Below are 14,754 nucleotides of genomic sequence, written 5' to 3' on the forward strand. Positions count from 1 at the left end.
TTAAACACCAGAATGGAAATCCTGAAAATCAAAGAAGAGATTAATAAAATTGAAAGTAAAACAAAACACTGAACTAAAAAATAAAATTAGGAACAGGTAAATCATTGGTTAATTTGATTTTTTTTAAAAAGAGAAGAAAACCATTTACTAGTATCAAAAATGAAAAGGGTGAATATACTACTAATGAAGATGAAATTAAAGCAATTGTTAGCAGTTATCTTGCCTATTTATCCAGTAAAACTGATCATTGAAATGAAATGGATAAATATTTATAAAAAATATAAACTGTCTAGAGTAAAAGGGAATAGAATACTTAAATAAACCCATTTTAGAAAAAGAAAGAGAACCAGCCATAGATGCTCCCTAAGAAAAAACCCCCAGGACCAGAGAGATTTGCAAGTGAATTATATCAAATATTTAAGGAACAATTAATCCCAATGTTATATAAACTATTTGAAAAAATAAGTTAAGAAAAAATCCCTATCAAATTCATTGTCTGACACAAATATGATTTTGATACCTTAAACTGGGAGAGCAAAAGCAAATTCAAGACCAATTTCCTTAATGAATATTGATGCAAAAAAAAACCCCAAAGAGATTACAATAATATTAAACAAACATCATACACTATGGTCAGATGGGTTGTATATCAGGAATGTAGGGTTGGTTCAAAATTTGGAAAACTATAGAATAATTGACCATATCAATAACAAAATGAACAAGAATTATATAATTCTATCAATAGATGCAGAAAAAAACCTTTGACCAAATATAACATCCATTCTTATTAAAAACCCTTGAAAAGATAGGAATAAATGGATTCTTTCTTAAAGTGATAAATAATACAGTTAAACCACAATTAACTTTAATGACTTCAAGCATTCTTGTGATTTTCTAAGTAAATCCACTTTCACTTTCTTATTGGCAAGTGTGCATATTCATGGCTATGTGCATTAGAGAAAAAATATGAGAGGTGTGATGGGCCCACATTTGTGTCTGGTAGCTTACTAGATCTCTCACTGGTCTTGTTCACCTTACTATTGTAAAGAGTTCCCCTGCATTCATTACAGATTTTCATTGTTTGCTTTTAAAACCCAAGTTGTGTGTTGCAATGATGCCTCCAAATTGTAGTACAAGTTCTTTGGGTTATAAACCAAATATGCAAAGTCATTGATGTGGATTAGGAAGAAAATAAAGATGTTAGATAAACTTCATGCCATAATGAAATGTCTGTAGCCTTTGAGAACATAATTTGGTGTTAATGAATTTGCTAAAAGGAGGAAAGTATTCATAAGAAGTGTTCATAAATCTACTCCAGAAAATACTACAGTAACCTTTCAAGTGTGAGATGAGGGAATTTGCAAAAAATGGAAAAGTAGTTCATGGGTAAATGAGATGATGGTGACCCTAGACCTTTTGCTAGTGCCCTGCTTCCCCTGCTAGTGCTGCCATACTCCCAAGTGCCCTGGCCCATTTGACCAGCCTCTTCCTCCATCCTTGTAGATAGTCCAAACTTGCTATTAGACCACAAAGTCTAGGCAGGATAGAGATGGCAGGCTGCCCCTCTCCTTTTTTCTTTAAGGGGTTCTTCTGATATCTCTGGCCCTTCTTGTTCTGACTGGTGCTGCCTCTCCTTTTCCTGGAATTTTATGGTTTATTTCATGTTTACTGAGGTAGGAAAGGTACATATTATCAAAATCAATGTTTTGTTTAAAGAATTATATGCAAAAAAGTGTATTATTAGCAATCTTTAGTGAAAGATTATAGTTTTTGGTGGTTCATAGATTCAATGTATCAATGTATGGGTTTTGTAATTTTGAACCCTTTTCTAGGTCACTCCTAGGAAAGTTGAATTTTAATTGAATCTATCTAAAGCCATGAACAAGCATTATTTGAAAGAAGGATACATTTGAAGCCTCCTCAAGATAAGGAATTAAGCAAGGATGCTCATTATCACCACCATTATTCAATATTTTACTTGAAATACTAGCTATAGCAATTAGACACACAAAAAAGAAACATAAGGAATAAAAATAGGCCATGAGGAAGTAAGCTATCGCTCCTTAAAGATGATATGATGAAACACATAGAGAACCCTAGAAAATCAACAAAAATTAGTTTAAATAATTAACTTAAATAGAGCTGTAGTATATAAAATAACTCCATAAAAATCAATAGTGTGTCTACACACCAGCAAAACCCAACAGCAAAAGATAGAAAGAGAAGTTTCAATTAAAATAACTACTTTTAATATAAAAATACTTGAGAGTCTACCTGCCAAGACAAATTTAGGGATTAAATGAATGCAATTATAAAACACTTACCTATAAATTTAAATCTAATCAATTGGTGAAATATTGATTGCTTGTGGGTAGGCCAAGCCAATTTAATGAAAATGACAATTCTACCCAAGTTAATTTACTTATTCAGTGCCATGCCAATAAACCTACCAAAGAAATTTTTTTAAAAAGCTAGAAAAAAATAACAAAATTCATCTACAAAGACAAAAGATTAATATCAAGGGAATCAATGAAAAAAAAAAGTGAAGGAAAGCAGTCTAACAGTTCCAGATTTCAAACTATATTACAAAGCAATAGTCATCACAACAACCTGAAATAGAATGGTCGATCAGTGGAATTAGGTACATAATACACAGCAGTAAATTATCATAGTAACCTAATATTTAATAAACGCCCCAAAAAGTTAAGCTTTTGAAGTACTTATAATTTGACAAAAATAGTGAGGCTAGAAATAGGCCGATATTTCATACTATATAACAAGATGCAATCAAAATGGATAAATATTTTAGATGTATGTAAAAGATTAATGGAGCATAGGAAAATGTACCTGTTAGATTAATGCAAATAAGAGATAGAGATGATCATAGGAAGTAAAATGGATCATTTTGATTACATGAAATTAAAAGGTCTTTGCACAAAGAAAATGAATGTAGCCAAAATTAGAAGGAAAACAAAAAAACTGGGGAAAATAGGTTTTACAGTAACCAATAAAGGCCTTTTTTTCTCAAAAATATTGGAAATTGAATCAAATTTATAGAAAAGAAAGCCATTCTCCTAAATGGTCAAAGGATATGAATAGGAAGTTAGCAGAAAAAATCAAAGCTATCAATACGCACATGAGAAAATTCTCTAAATTACTAGTGATTAGAGAAATGCAAATTAAAAGTTTTGAGATACAGTCATATACCTCATATTGGATTGACTATAATGACAGAAAAGGAAAATGACTGATACTGGAAGGGATACTGAAAAAGTGGGAGATTTGTATACTGTTGGTGAAATTGTGAATTTGTCCAACTATTCTAGAGTGGAATTTAGAACTATTTAGAACCAAAAAAGCTGTAAAACTGTACACAGTTTGGACCAGAAATGCCTCTGCTAGGTTTGTATCCCAGAGATATTGAAGAAATGGGAAAAGGACCTATTTGTACAAAAATATTTACAGTGGTTCTTCTTTAGTGGCAAAGAACTGAAAAATAAGTGATGTTCCTCAATTGGGGAATGACTGAACAAGTTGTGTTATATGATTGTGATAAAAATACTTTTATGCTGGGGTGGCGTAGTGGCGTAGTGGATAAACCATGGCCCTGGAGTCAGGAGTACCTGGGTTCAAATCTGGTCTCAGACACTTAATAATTACCTAGCTGTGTGGCCTTGGGCAAGCCACTTAACCCCATTTGCCTTGCAAAAACCTAAAAAAAAAATCTTCATTGGTTCCTTATATATTTCTAAGATCAGAATAAATTTTTTTTTTGCAAAAACTATAAAAAAATACTTTTGTGCTATAAGAAATGAGGGCAACTATGTAGCATAGGGAATAGTACACTAGACCTAGAGTTTGGAAGACACAACTTCCTGAATTAAAATCTGACTTCAGACTCTTATTAGCTGTATGACCCTAGGCAAATTTCTTAGCTCTGTTTGCTTCAGTTTCCTCATCTGTAAAATGAACTGAAAAAAGAAATGACAAATTATTCTAGTATCTTTGCCAAGAAAACTCCAAATGGTTTCACAAAGGGTCATATACAACTGAAACAACCAAACAACAATTAAAAAATGATGAGCAGTAGCCCTGAAGTCGGGAGGACCTGAGTTCAAATTTGGCCTCTGATACTTAATAATTACCTAATTGTGTGACCTTGGGCATTGCTTGGAAAAAAATAAAACAAAAAATAATGATGAGAGGATGATTTCAGAAAAACCTGGGAGGACTTATATGGACTCATGTAAAGAGAATTGAGAAGAACCAAAACTACATTGTGCATAATAGCAGTGATATTATAAGTATGACCAACTGTAAAAGACTTAGCTACTCTGATCAAGACAATGATTCAAAACAGTTCCAAAGGACCCATGATGAAAAATTCTATCTACCTCTAGAAAGAACTGATAAATTCTGAATACAGATTAAATAATACTTTTTTTAAAGTTCATTTTTCTTGGAGGGTTTTTGGTTCTATTTTTCTTTTGCAACTTGGTTAATTTGGAAATGTGTTTTGCATGTATCATAATCATATCAATATCAAATTCCTTGCCTTCTCAAGGAGGAGATAAAGGGAATTTGGAACTCAAAATTTTTTAAAATTATTGTTAAAAAATTTTTACATGTAATTGGAGAATATTTAACAAAACAAATAAAAATCTATATAAAAATTTATACTGAAATACAATTATCAAAATATTTTGTTAAAAAACATGAGTTCACAGACCCAGGTTAAAAACTTTTAATCTAAAGAGTTGGAGTTAAATCTTCAAGAGAAACAGCTATGACAGAAGGCCAGAAAGTTGATAAGAGATGGCAGTGAGGAGGTAAAGGAGTTAGATCATCCTTTGCCTCTCTTCTATTGAAATAATTCCCAAGCAAAGACAGAGTCACCACAGGGGGTCCAGCACCAAATGGGAGTACAGTCACAGGGATCCCGGCTACACAGCCTTCCCAGAAACTGCCAGAAACCTATAGAGCATGGGTGTCTTAACTTTTTAGACTTCTTTTAGACTCTTCTGGACTACATCACCCAAAAAACTTGTCAAGGGTCACAAATAGAATTTAATATTCATTTATTTATTATTGTAGTGTAACCCCTATTACCAAGAAATATAATGATAAAATGTAATAATGTAATAAAGTATAATAATAAAATATTTACTCTTTAAACAAAAAATAAGAAAATACCATTTTTAATGTGAATACTGAATCTGCTTTTAAATGCCACAGCATCTATATCTAGTTTGATAGATATTGTAGTAATGCAAAGAATATTTTCAAGGTCTTATTCTGAAATTTTTGTTTTATTTTTACTTTTTGCATGTTTTATATGGGAAAAATGTTACTTGCAAACATATGTACTCCCCAAAAGAGATGCCCAAACAGAAGGTTCTTGAAATGCAGGTTATATTTCTTTAAGCAGGATTTTATAAAAGTCCAATAAAGACACTGAATAAATTTTTCTTTTATGCTGCAAATATGATTGCAGCTCTATACATTTTATTTGCAAGTTTGTAGGCAACATATAGATGTCAACAGAGAATGGAGTAAAAAATATACTGAAATGTAATTACTGTTTTCTAAAATCTTGAAGTCTATCTTAAAGTTCTGTGGAAAAGAAGCAAAAGATCCTAATTCCTATATGCATAGCTTTTGGGGAAAAAAAACCAAGCAAAAAACTCCTGCCCTCTGTGAGATCACCCAATGTTAGTTACACAGAAAAGTTGAGCCATGTTCATTAAGGGTTAAGCTGGCTTGTGATGTTAGAACATTGGTGTATGCACTCACCCATTCCTTCATTTTCTGGTTATAGGTCTCATGAATGAGTTTTAAGAGACACATGTGGCTGCAGGCCATGAGTTGGATAAATCCTTAGCATTACAGCTATGAGATTAACAGCAGACCTCACTAAGCAAGACTGGGAGAATACTGGTTTTGCTGAATTTAACTCAAGGAGTAGATGTTAGAGAGTGATTCAATTTCCTCTCATTCTCCTTGGGAGAGTAACTATTACAAAGCTTAATATCTGTTTCCTTAAAAAATTTTTTTAAAAAAAAAAGATTCTACCTATCCCAGGTAGCAGTGGGAAGATGGGAAAGTGGGAAAGGATGCTAGTATGGGCCTAATCCCATTCCTGATAGGCACTGGAGTGTGGGACCTGCTCTGTTTTCATCATGAACAGGTTCACCCTTCCTTAGGCAACTATGCTCAACACCTCCTGCCTCACCCCACCACCACCACTACCAGGGACTCACCCTATTGATCCTGAACTTAATGTGGATACAGCTTATAGCACTATATAAATACATATGTATGTATTTATGTATACATATTGCATATATATATATATATATATATATATATATATATATATATATGTGACTCAGAACTCCTGAGGTCAAGTGATTCACCTTCTACAGTTCCATCCTCCTTCCCTGCTCCTGCAGTAGTAGCAAATGCAGGCTGCCCCACCAAGTCAGGCTGCTTCTTGAAAATTTTGCATTTCTGTTCACCTAGTTTCGAAAAGTTGCTCTTAAAATAAAATTGTTATAATCATTGTATTATGGATCTGTTTATACTTCATTTGTTCAAAGGTCGGTGAAAGAGAGACAAAGAGATGTGGACAAATGGGCACCTCCCTCCTGCTTCCCTTTGACCCACCTCCCTTAGGCTATAACTAGGGCATTAACTAAAGAAAAAAATCAAAAACATTATGTCATCTGGAGGACCTTCATCTATGTTCCTGCATGCTCTGGGTCCAGTGTTTCTGAAAAATATGGACAAGTTCAGGGGACTCCTTAACATCCTCCTGAAGGTCAAAGGTTTGTAGGTTCTCCAATGACCACTAGGGCTCACAGGGTAAATCAGTACATTCCTATCAACTGGGTCAATTACAAACTGGGATCAGGACCATTAACCAAACAGAGTACAAACCATAATAAGAATGACCCAAATTAGGGACTAATTTGGAGAGGAAAATCAAGCATCAAGATAATTGAGAGAATTTAATAGACATATACAGAAAATAAAAGCCAAAGGGGTACAAAATTGACATCAACAATTACAGACATTGTCTCTTTGCAAATTAGTACTCCTCTCCAATATCCATTTAATCAACAAAATTCTTCTTGGAAACAAGATATTTAATAGGGAATCACAGAAGTTCATTGAATAAATAAGTGACACAAATGACATGCTTGTGCTTTATCAATATAACTGTACTACAACTGTCTTAGAGGATGCATTGGAAATATAGTGACTAGCATTAGGGATACTAATTTAGGTGGCTATTAAAAGAAAAAGGGAAAAGGTGATGGAGGCCTGAACTACAGTAGAGGCTATATAAGGGAAGAGAATGCAGGAAGAATTGGCAAGGAGAAAAGCAAAGAGAAGAACCCATGTGGGTATACTCTAATAGTAGGAACAAGGCAAAAGAAATCCCAGAGAATTATATAAAATTTGACCAGTTTGTTTTTATATGCTATGATCGTGGATAGGCCAATCTTGAGTCTGGCAGTTACTCAGGAATTTCCTGTGCCTTTTAGCTGCCTTCAAACAATGGTCTATATCCGGGAAAATTAGGAAATCCAGATTGGGAATTCCCTATTACCCTCCCCAACATTGCCACTTGGCATTGTCCATAGGGAATGAGAGTGCTACCAACCCAGTGTGGAAAGGTTCAGGGTCCAAAGTAGGTATTTGGTTTGATAAAAAGAATGATGGGTCAGGTAAAAATAATATTGTAAAATAAAAGCAGCAATATTTGGCCTGAATACTGAAAAGTAAAAGAGAGAGGAAAAGGCAGTTGCAAGGTCTCCAAGGCTCAAAATCTGTTCTTCAACCTACAGGAATCTCATCAGTTGCCAAGACTGAGTTGAGAAACCAAGCCCTGGAGGACTTAACCATTGTGTAGATGCTGGGCTGGCCTTTTCCCTCTCATTACCCCCCACCCCACCCCACCCCCTTGCTTGGTGGTTGCCTGCTGCTTCAGGTTCCTTCACTTATCTCACTCCCAATTCTCCCTCAAGATCAGTTCTCTTCACCAGCTGCTAAGCCACTACACACTTGGACCTTTCTACCCTACCCCTTTCTACTTCCAGAACAATAATGTCATTGCTCCTGGAAAAGTCATTATTGCTCATCCTTCATTCTTAAAGAAGACCGGGGCAGCTAGGTGGTGCACCAGCCCTGGAGTCAGGAGGACCTGAGTTCAAATCTGACTCCAGGCACTTAATAATTACCTAGCTATGTGACCTTGGGAAAGTCATATAACCCTATTGCCTAGCAAAAAAAAAAGGAAGAAGACCAATGATATCACTAGAGTGATGTCTTGACTTGCAAGTGAGGCAGAGCTGTGCAAGGTCAGAATCAGTTAAACCTATGTGTCACTGTGAGTTGTGGGGATTAGAAGAGCTAACACCCATTCCCTGCTCTGAAGGAGCTCTTTGTCTTAACAAAGAAAACAACATGCAAATAGCTCTATCCATAAAGTGTAAACAGAAGGCAGTCTCAGAGGAAGGTGCTAACAATAGAAGGGACCATGAAAAACTCTTGCAGAAGGTAGGTGTGGAGGTGGAGGTGGAATGCACTGTAAGCATAGGGGACAACCAGTGGAAGGGCAGAAAAGGAAGGGTGTCACATACAAGGAACACTAAAAAAGACAGTATCTGCATCATAGAGTATAGGAAGAAGAGTAAAGTGTATGAAAAGACTAGAAAGGAAGGAAGGGGTCAGTTTATGAAGGACTTTAAAAACAAAACAAGGGATTTTATATTTTATCTTGAAGGTTCCAATAAACTGGAATTTACTGAGTAAAGGTGGTGACAATCAGACACATTCCTTGGGGATAATAGAGATACTTAAGACAAGGAGACCAAATTGGGGGGAGGGGTGGTGAAGGAAGTTCTCTAGAATTGGCTCAATTGTCATAGTGAAGTTAAGTCTACAGACTATTAAGTACCTACTATGTGCTTGGCAGGGGCAGTTAGTTGACCCAGTGAATAGTGTGTCAGATCTTGAGTCAAGAATACCCAAGTTCAAATCCCTCCTTAGACATGGTCCAGTTATATTACCCTGGGTAAGTCATTTAACCCTGTTTGCCTCAGTTTCCTCATCTACAAAATGAGTTGGAGAAGGAAATGACAAATCACTCTAGTATCTTTGCCAAGAAAACGCCAAATAAAGTCACAAAAAGTGAGACTACTGAAAAGACTGTGCTAGGCACTGGGCAAGCAAAAAGAAAGACAGTCTCTGACCTCAAGAACCTTACATTCTAAAGTAGCTGAAAAGGGGAGAACAGGGGAAGAAGGTACCTGACATAAAAGGACTTTGTAAAGAAAGTCCAAAAGGGTCAAGAGTACAATCTGGCTGCATTGAACCTTCTCATTAAAGGGAGTTCTGGGAGGAACCAGCCAATTTGAGGAAGAGACTTCAGGAATAGAAGATGCTTCCAATCCAGGCAATGGAGCAAGATTCCAGAATAAAGAGGTTTCTGGAGATTATTGAAAAAGACCAGGAGAGTCAGGAATGTAGACTGGGGAGGAATGAAAGTATGAGGAAGAGGAAGGAACTAGCAGACCTTGTACCAGGCAGTCTGATAAATGCTTCATAGTAAGTCATTTTCAGTCACATCTAACTCTTCATGACCCTGTTTGGAATATTCTTGGCAAAGATACTGAAGTGGTTTGCCATTTCCTCCCCAGCTCATTTTACAGATGTGTAAACTGAGGCACAGGATTAAGGGACAACTAATAAGTGTCTAGAACCAGATTTGACCTCAAGAAGATGAGTCCTCCTGATTTAGTCACCTAACTGCCCCTCAATGCTTCATAATATCATCGAATTTGATTCTCACAACAACTCAGAGTGTTATCATTCCCATTTTACTATTTATATAGATGAGGCAGACAGAAGTTAAGTGACTTGCTCAAGGCCACACAGTTAGTAAATACCCAAAGCCATATTACACTCAGGTTTCCTCACTGACCTCCCCTCTTCCCCAGTGCCCTCCCTCCCAACCTCCAGTTGTTTCTAGGTAAGGTCTTCAGCTGAGAGAGCAGGATGAAGTATTACCTCCAGAAGCTTGAAGAGAGGTGACAAAGTTTGAAAATAATTGCTATGTTGAGTTGGAAAGTGAACCAGATTAGGTGGATGTAAAGGGATAGATTTGCTGCAGTGAGGGCCTAGATCATATTAAAATTAGATGGTCCTAGACCAAAATATGATGATCTTCTGATTTTCTCCAGTTCTGAAAAGAAACGAACACAGCATATGATGGGAGTAACCCAATGACAAGGCTTGATCTTTAATAGGATAAAGGACTGAGAATATTGTCAAGTTTCACTGATTCACCAAAGGGTCAAGAAAGATGAGGAAGGAGAATGTAGACAATGCAGGTGATGAACTGGAAAAGAATTGTGAGGTCGAGGAATTATAGATCATAGTGAGGAAAAAAGAACAGGTTCAGGGGGTTTAAGGTAGAGGGAAAGATGGAATTTGAAAAGGGAATTTCAGTTTGTGACCATGGATGGGTCCAGAGTATGAGCATTTGATTGTAGCTGAGAGAAGTAGGCTAGGTCATGAAAAGTGAGCAAATTGAGGAACTAAGAAATGATGGGTTTTACAAATTTGCAGATGTTTAAATTCCCCGGGATCAGGGTTAAGAGTTGGATGGAAAGACTGTTAAGGCTGAGGAAGGAGAGAAAGTGTCCTGGGGATCAGTAGATAATGACTACTGGAATCATGACTGGGTGGTAAATGCAATGAACCTCAATGTAGAAGAATTACAGGGGTATCCTCAAGTCAGCTCCCAATTGCTTGATTTTATGAAATTATAAAATTTTTGGCATTTCAACCTCCAAAAATAACAGTTGTTTGGGGATAGATTATTGTTTTGATTGTCTAAACTTAAGAAAATGATAGAAAAAATGTTAGTAATTCAGATTAAACTTAAAAGTATGTGGTGTGAGTATATGTGTATATAAATGTATATGATATATGGAGAGGTGTGTGTGTGTGTGTGTGTGTGTGTGTGTAGAGAAAGAGAGATAGAGAGAAGGGTGCTGGTTATTAAATATTTTTAAGACATCCTCCTTACTCTGTGATGGTGGTTGAGCATCAATGGGGAGCAAGGAGAACTCTGACTCTTTCACCATATCCAGTGAATTGAGGGGTCTTAGTGAAAGCACAACAACTCCTGGAAAAGGTGACCAGGGATGCTGAATCATCAGATGACAATAAAGTCTTCATGAGAGCTAGAGGATGGAGCGTGTGGGAAAGAAAAAGGTTTAAAATGAAAGCAAGCTTATTAACCATGGAACAGACATTCCAGAGAATACAGTCTAAGGGGTAAGTAGATGTAGAGTAGGATATTTGGAGAATAGACTTGAGGGGGAAGGAATAAGGAACAAAAATTGAGGGATAAAATGTGGGCCTTATCTAGCTGGAAGTTCTACATTACCAGGATGGGGAAAGTATAACGGGACAGGAGTTTGCTAATCAATGAGGGGGGTGGCTGGTACAGTGGATAGAGAACCAAACCTGGAATCAGAAAGACCTGAGTTCAAATCTGGAAAGTTATTTAACCCTGTTTACCTCCTTGCCTCATGTATAAATTGAGCTGGAGAAGGAAATGGCAAACCCTCCAGTATCTCAGTCAAGAAAATCCCAAATAGAGTTTTAGATGGTAGGATACAATTGAAATGACTGAACAACAACCATCATTGAGAAATGAATCCAGGCAGAGTAATGGAAGCTGAAGAGAGGGCCAGGAAGGCAGATGATTAGATTTTTCAGGGACCCTCCTTTAAGGTCCATCAATGTATCAGAGACTCCATTCTACTCTACAATAACTCTAGTTGCCATTTCTTTAACTTTCCATACCAAATTATCCTTCCTTAACCACCACTCCTCTCCATGTATTATCTCCCACCTTTAATATGTAAGGTTCTTGAGATAAGGGACTATTTTTAATTTTGTTTTTATAAATTCCTTATCAGTTATTTCCAGGTGTGCCATGTTTAAGTCAATTCCCAGAATACTACAGGTAATCATTCATTATTTTAAAAATATAACACAGGACCCCACCAGCCTCCATTGAAGGTCAGATATATTACATTTCTATCCTTAATGGAATTGGATGTTGTCTAAGCTCTCTGCAAATGATTTCAACCTCCATTAACATTTTTCTTTTAATTGTAGAACATGTTGACTTCCACTCACAGTATGGATTAACATTCATGAGGAAATATTTGCTCAAAGGTATATAATCACAATTGTTCAACCTTATTCCTGCAACATAATCCCTACTCCCTTGCATCACCTGTCTCTGGGGAGAGGAAGAGGTAGCTTAGCTAAGTTCTTATAGAACACACTCTCAGTTCCAAGTCCAAAATTTCTCTCTGGCTCAAGTCCCAGGAAACCTGACTATCTGATTGCATCATCCCACTTAGATCTTGACTCAAAGATCACTATGGTTCCAATTTTCCATCCAATAGGATTAACCACAGGCAACAGAAAATTGAGAAGGACAAACAAAACAAAACCAAAACAAATATATTTCTCAAACCTGGGTAAAAGAGACAGGGAGGAAAAAGAAGTATTTTCCTTCTCATCATTCAATTCATTGAGCCCCTCCAGTGGGTGAACTGTGATCTTCCCTCTTTGACATAGAAAAAGAACAGCAAAAAAGAGTGGCTAAAAAAGCAACGATTTTAGCCTTGTCAATTTTAAATTCTAAAGCAGCCAATCACAGGAGGCTATACTTGCCCATTTGACAGGGACATAATGACCTCCATTTTAAACAATCTGAACATGTTCCAATGGGTGTCCTCTTTTTAGGCAAACTAGGTTTGCTCAGTCAGTATGTTTTATATAGCTAGCCTATTAAAGAGTTCTCAAGGTATGTTCTGGAGACTGCTGCTGTGACCCCCAATTCTCTTTCAGGAAAATCATGTTGACTTTGCAAAGTCAAAACTATATAATACTAAAAATTTTTTGCTCTTTAAAGGACTAGACCTATTAAAATACTCAATGCTTTTCTAATTATATCTGTTGCAAAATATCCTGAATACTCACCCCTTTCTCTTTTCTGACATTGCTGCTGCTTTGGTACAGGCTCCCATCATTTCACACCTGGACTACAAGAGTTTGCTGGTGGGTGTGTCTACCTCAAGTCTTTCTCCACTCCAATTCATCCTTCATTCAGTCACTAAAATGATTCCATTCATGTCAGTTTCTTACTCAATAAACTCCATCAGCTCCTTGATGCCTCCAGATTCAAATACAAAATCCTCTGGCATCCAAAGCCTTCAAATCTAGCCCCCTCTGACTACATACCCTTTGATCAAATAACATTGGCCTCCCTGGTTGTTCCATGAACAAGACATTGCATTTCCAAGTTTCAGATATTTTCTCTGATTCAGAATACTGTCCCTTCCCATCTCCACCTAGTGTCTTTCCTGGATTCTTTTAAATATGAACTAAAAATTTCATTTTTTTATAGAAAACCTTTCCCAATCCTTCCTAGAGGCTTTCTTCTCATTTATTTCCTATTTGTCCTATGTATAACTTGTTTGTACTTATTTACTTGTTATCTCCCCAATTAGATTGTGAGGGCAAAAACTTTCTTTTGCATCTTTCTATAACCATAGGGCTTAACAAAGTGCCAGGTACATAGTAGTAACTTAATAATTGTTTATTGATTACCTGCTTATTTATTGACATACTTCAACTGAAGTAACTTTTTGTCACAATAGATTGAATGTAGAAACAGATAATAAAATCAAGTTATTTTTCTAAGTCAGAAATTAAAGACATTTGAAAAATTTGACCCTTCTCATTTAATTGTTTTAGAAAATATTGTTATTTTTCTCAAAAATATTATTTATTTTAATATTTAATGGGTTTATTATTTTTAGATGAATCAATAAATACTTCAAAATTTTATCAATTTCAAATAATATAGTAAATAACAATAGATATAAACCTCATAAACAACATGTCTTTGGGGTTCCCAATAAATTTTAAGACTATAAAGTCCTGAGACCAAAAAGTTGAGAACCATTAATGCTCTAGGCATTCCTGAGCTAAAACAAAAACATGGAAATATGACTGGTAGAATAAGGGGTAAGAGTGATCTAGGAATTGACAAGAGTCCTACCTGACTCAAATTCCTTTTAAGGTTATAATAGCATAATCTAATTGAACACTTTTAGATAAATAAATTGACTGGCCAATGGTTATAGGGACTGAAGAGAAAAAAATCATGAGATGAACAGTAAAAACAGAAATTTAAACAGTAAAGAAGACAAAGGAAAATTTGGGAGAATTTTTCCCCTCTTCCTTCTGTATCTCAAATCTCTTGGCACTCCTCACTCTAAAGTACTCAGACATTTAAAAATATCAATAATTTAAATATAGTCCTTCATTCTTTCCATTGTCTATAACAAGTGAATGGGTTACACCTTTTGCTTATTTTTCCCATCCCTTTAGTCAGATAATTCTAATAAGTCATATTGCTATACAAGATCATTAATAATTTAATTATTTCCAAGTGTTTCTTTATGCTGAGTAATAATTACTCACTTCAACATCCTGCCTTCTGACACCTCAAAAAGTAACTTTCTAGCCATGGAATGGCAAGTAGGAATGTGAGAGAAAGGTGGGATGTTTACTGGGAAAAAAGCAATAATTCCACCCCAGAGCTATTATTTGGTGACTCATTTCACATACAAATGTAATGTATTTCCT

The sequence above is a fragment of the Macrotis lagotis genome, chromosome 1, assembly GCF_037893015.1.
Source record: "Macrotis lagotis isolate mMagLag1 chromosome 1, bilby.v1.9.chrom.fasta, whole genome shotgun sequence".
Lineage (NCBI taxonomy): Eukaryota > Metazoa > Chordata > Mammalia > Peramelemorphia > Peramelidae > Macrotis > Macrotis lagotis.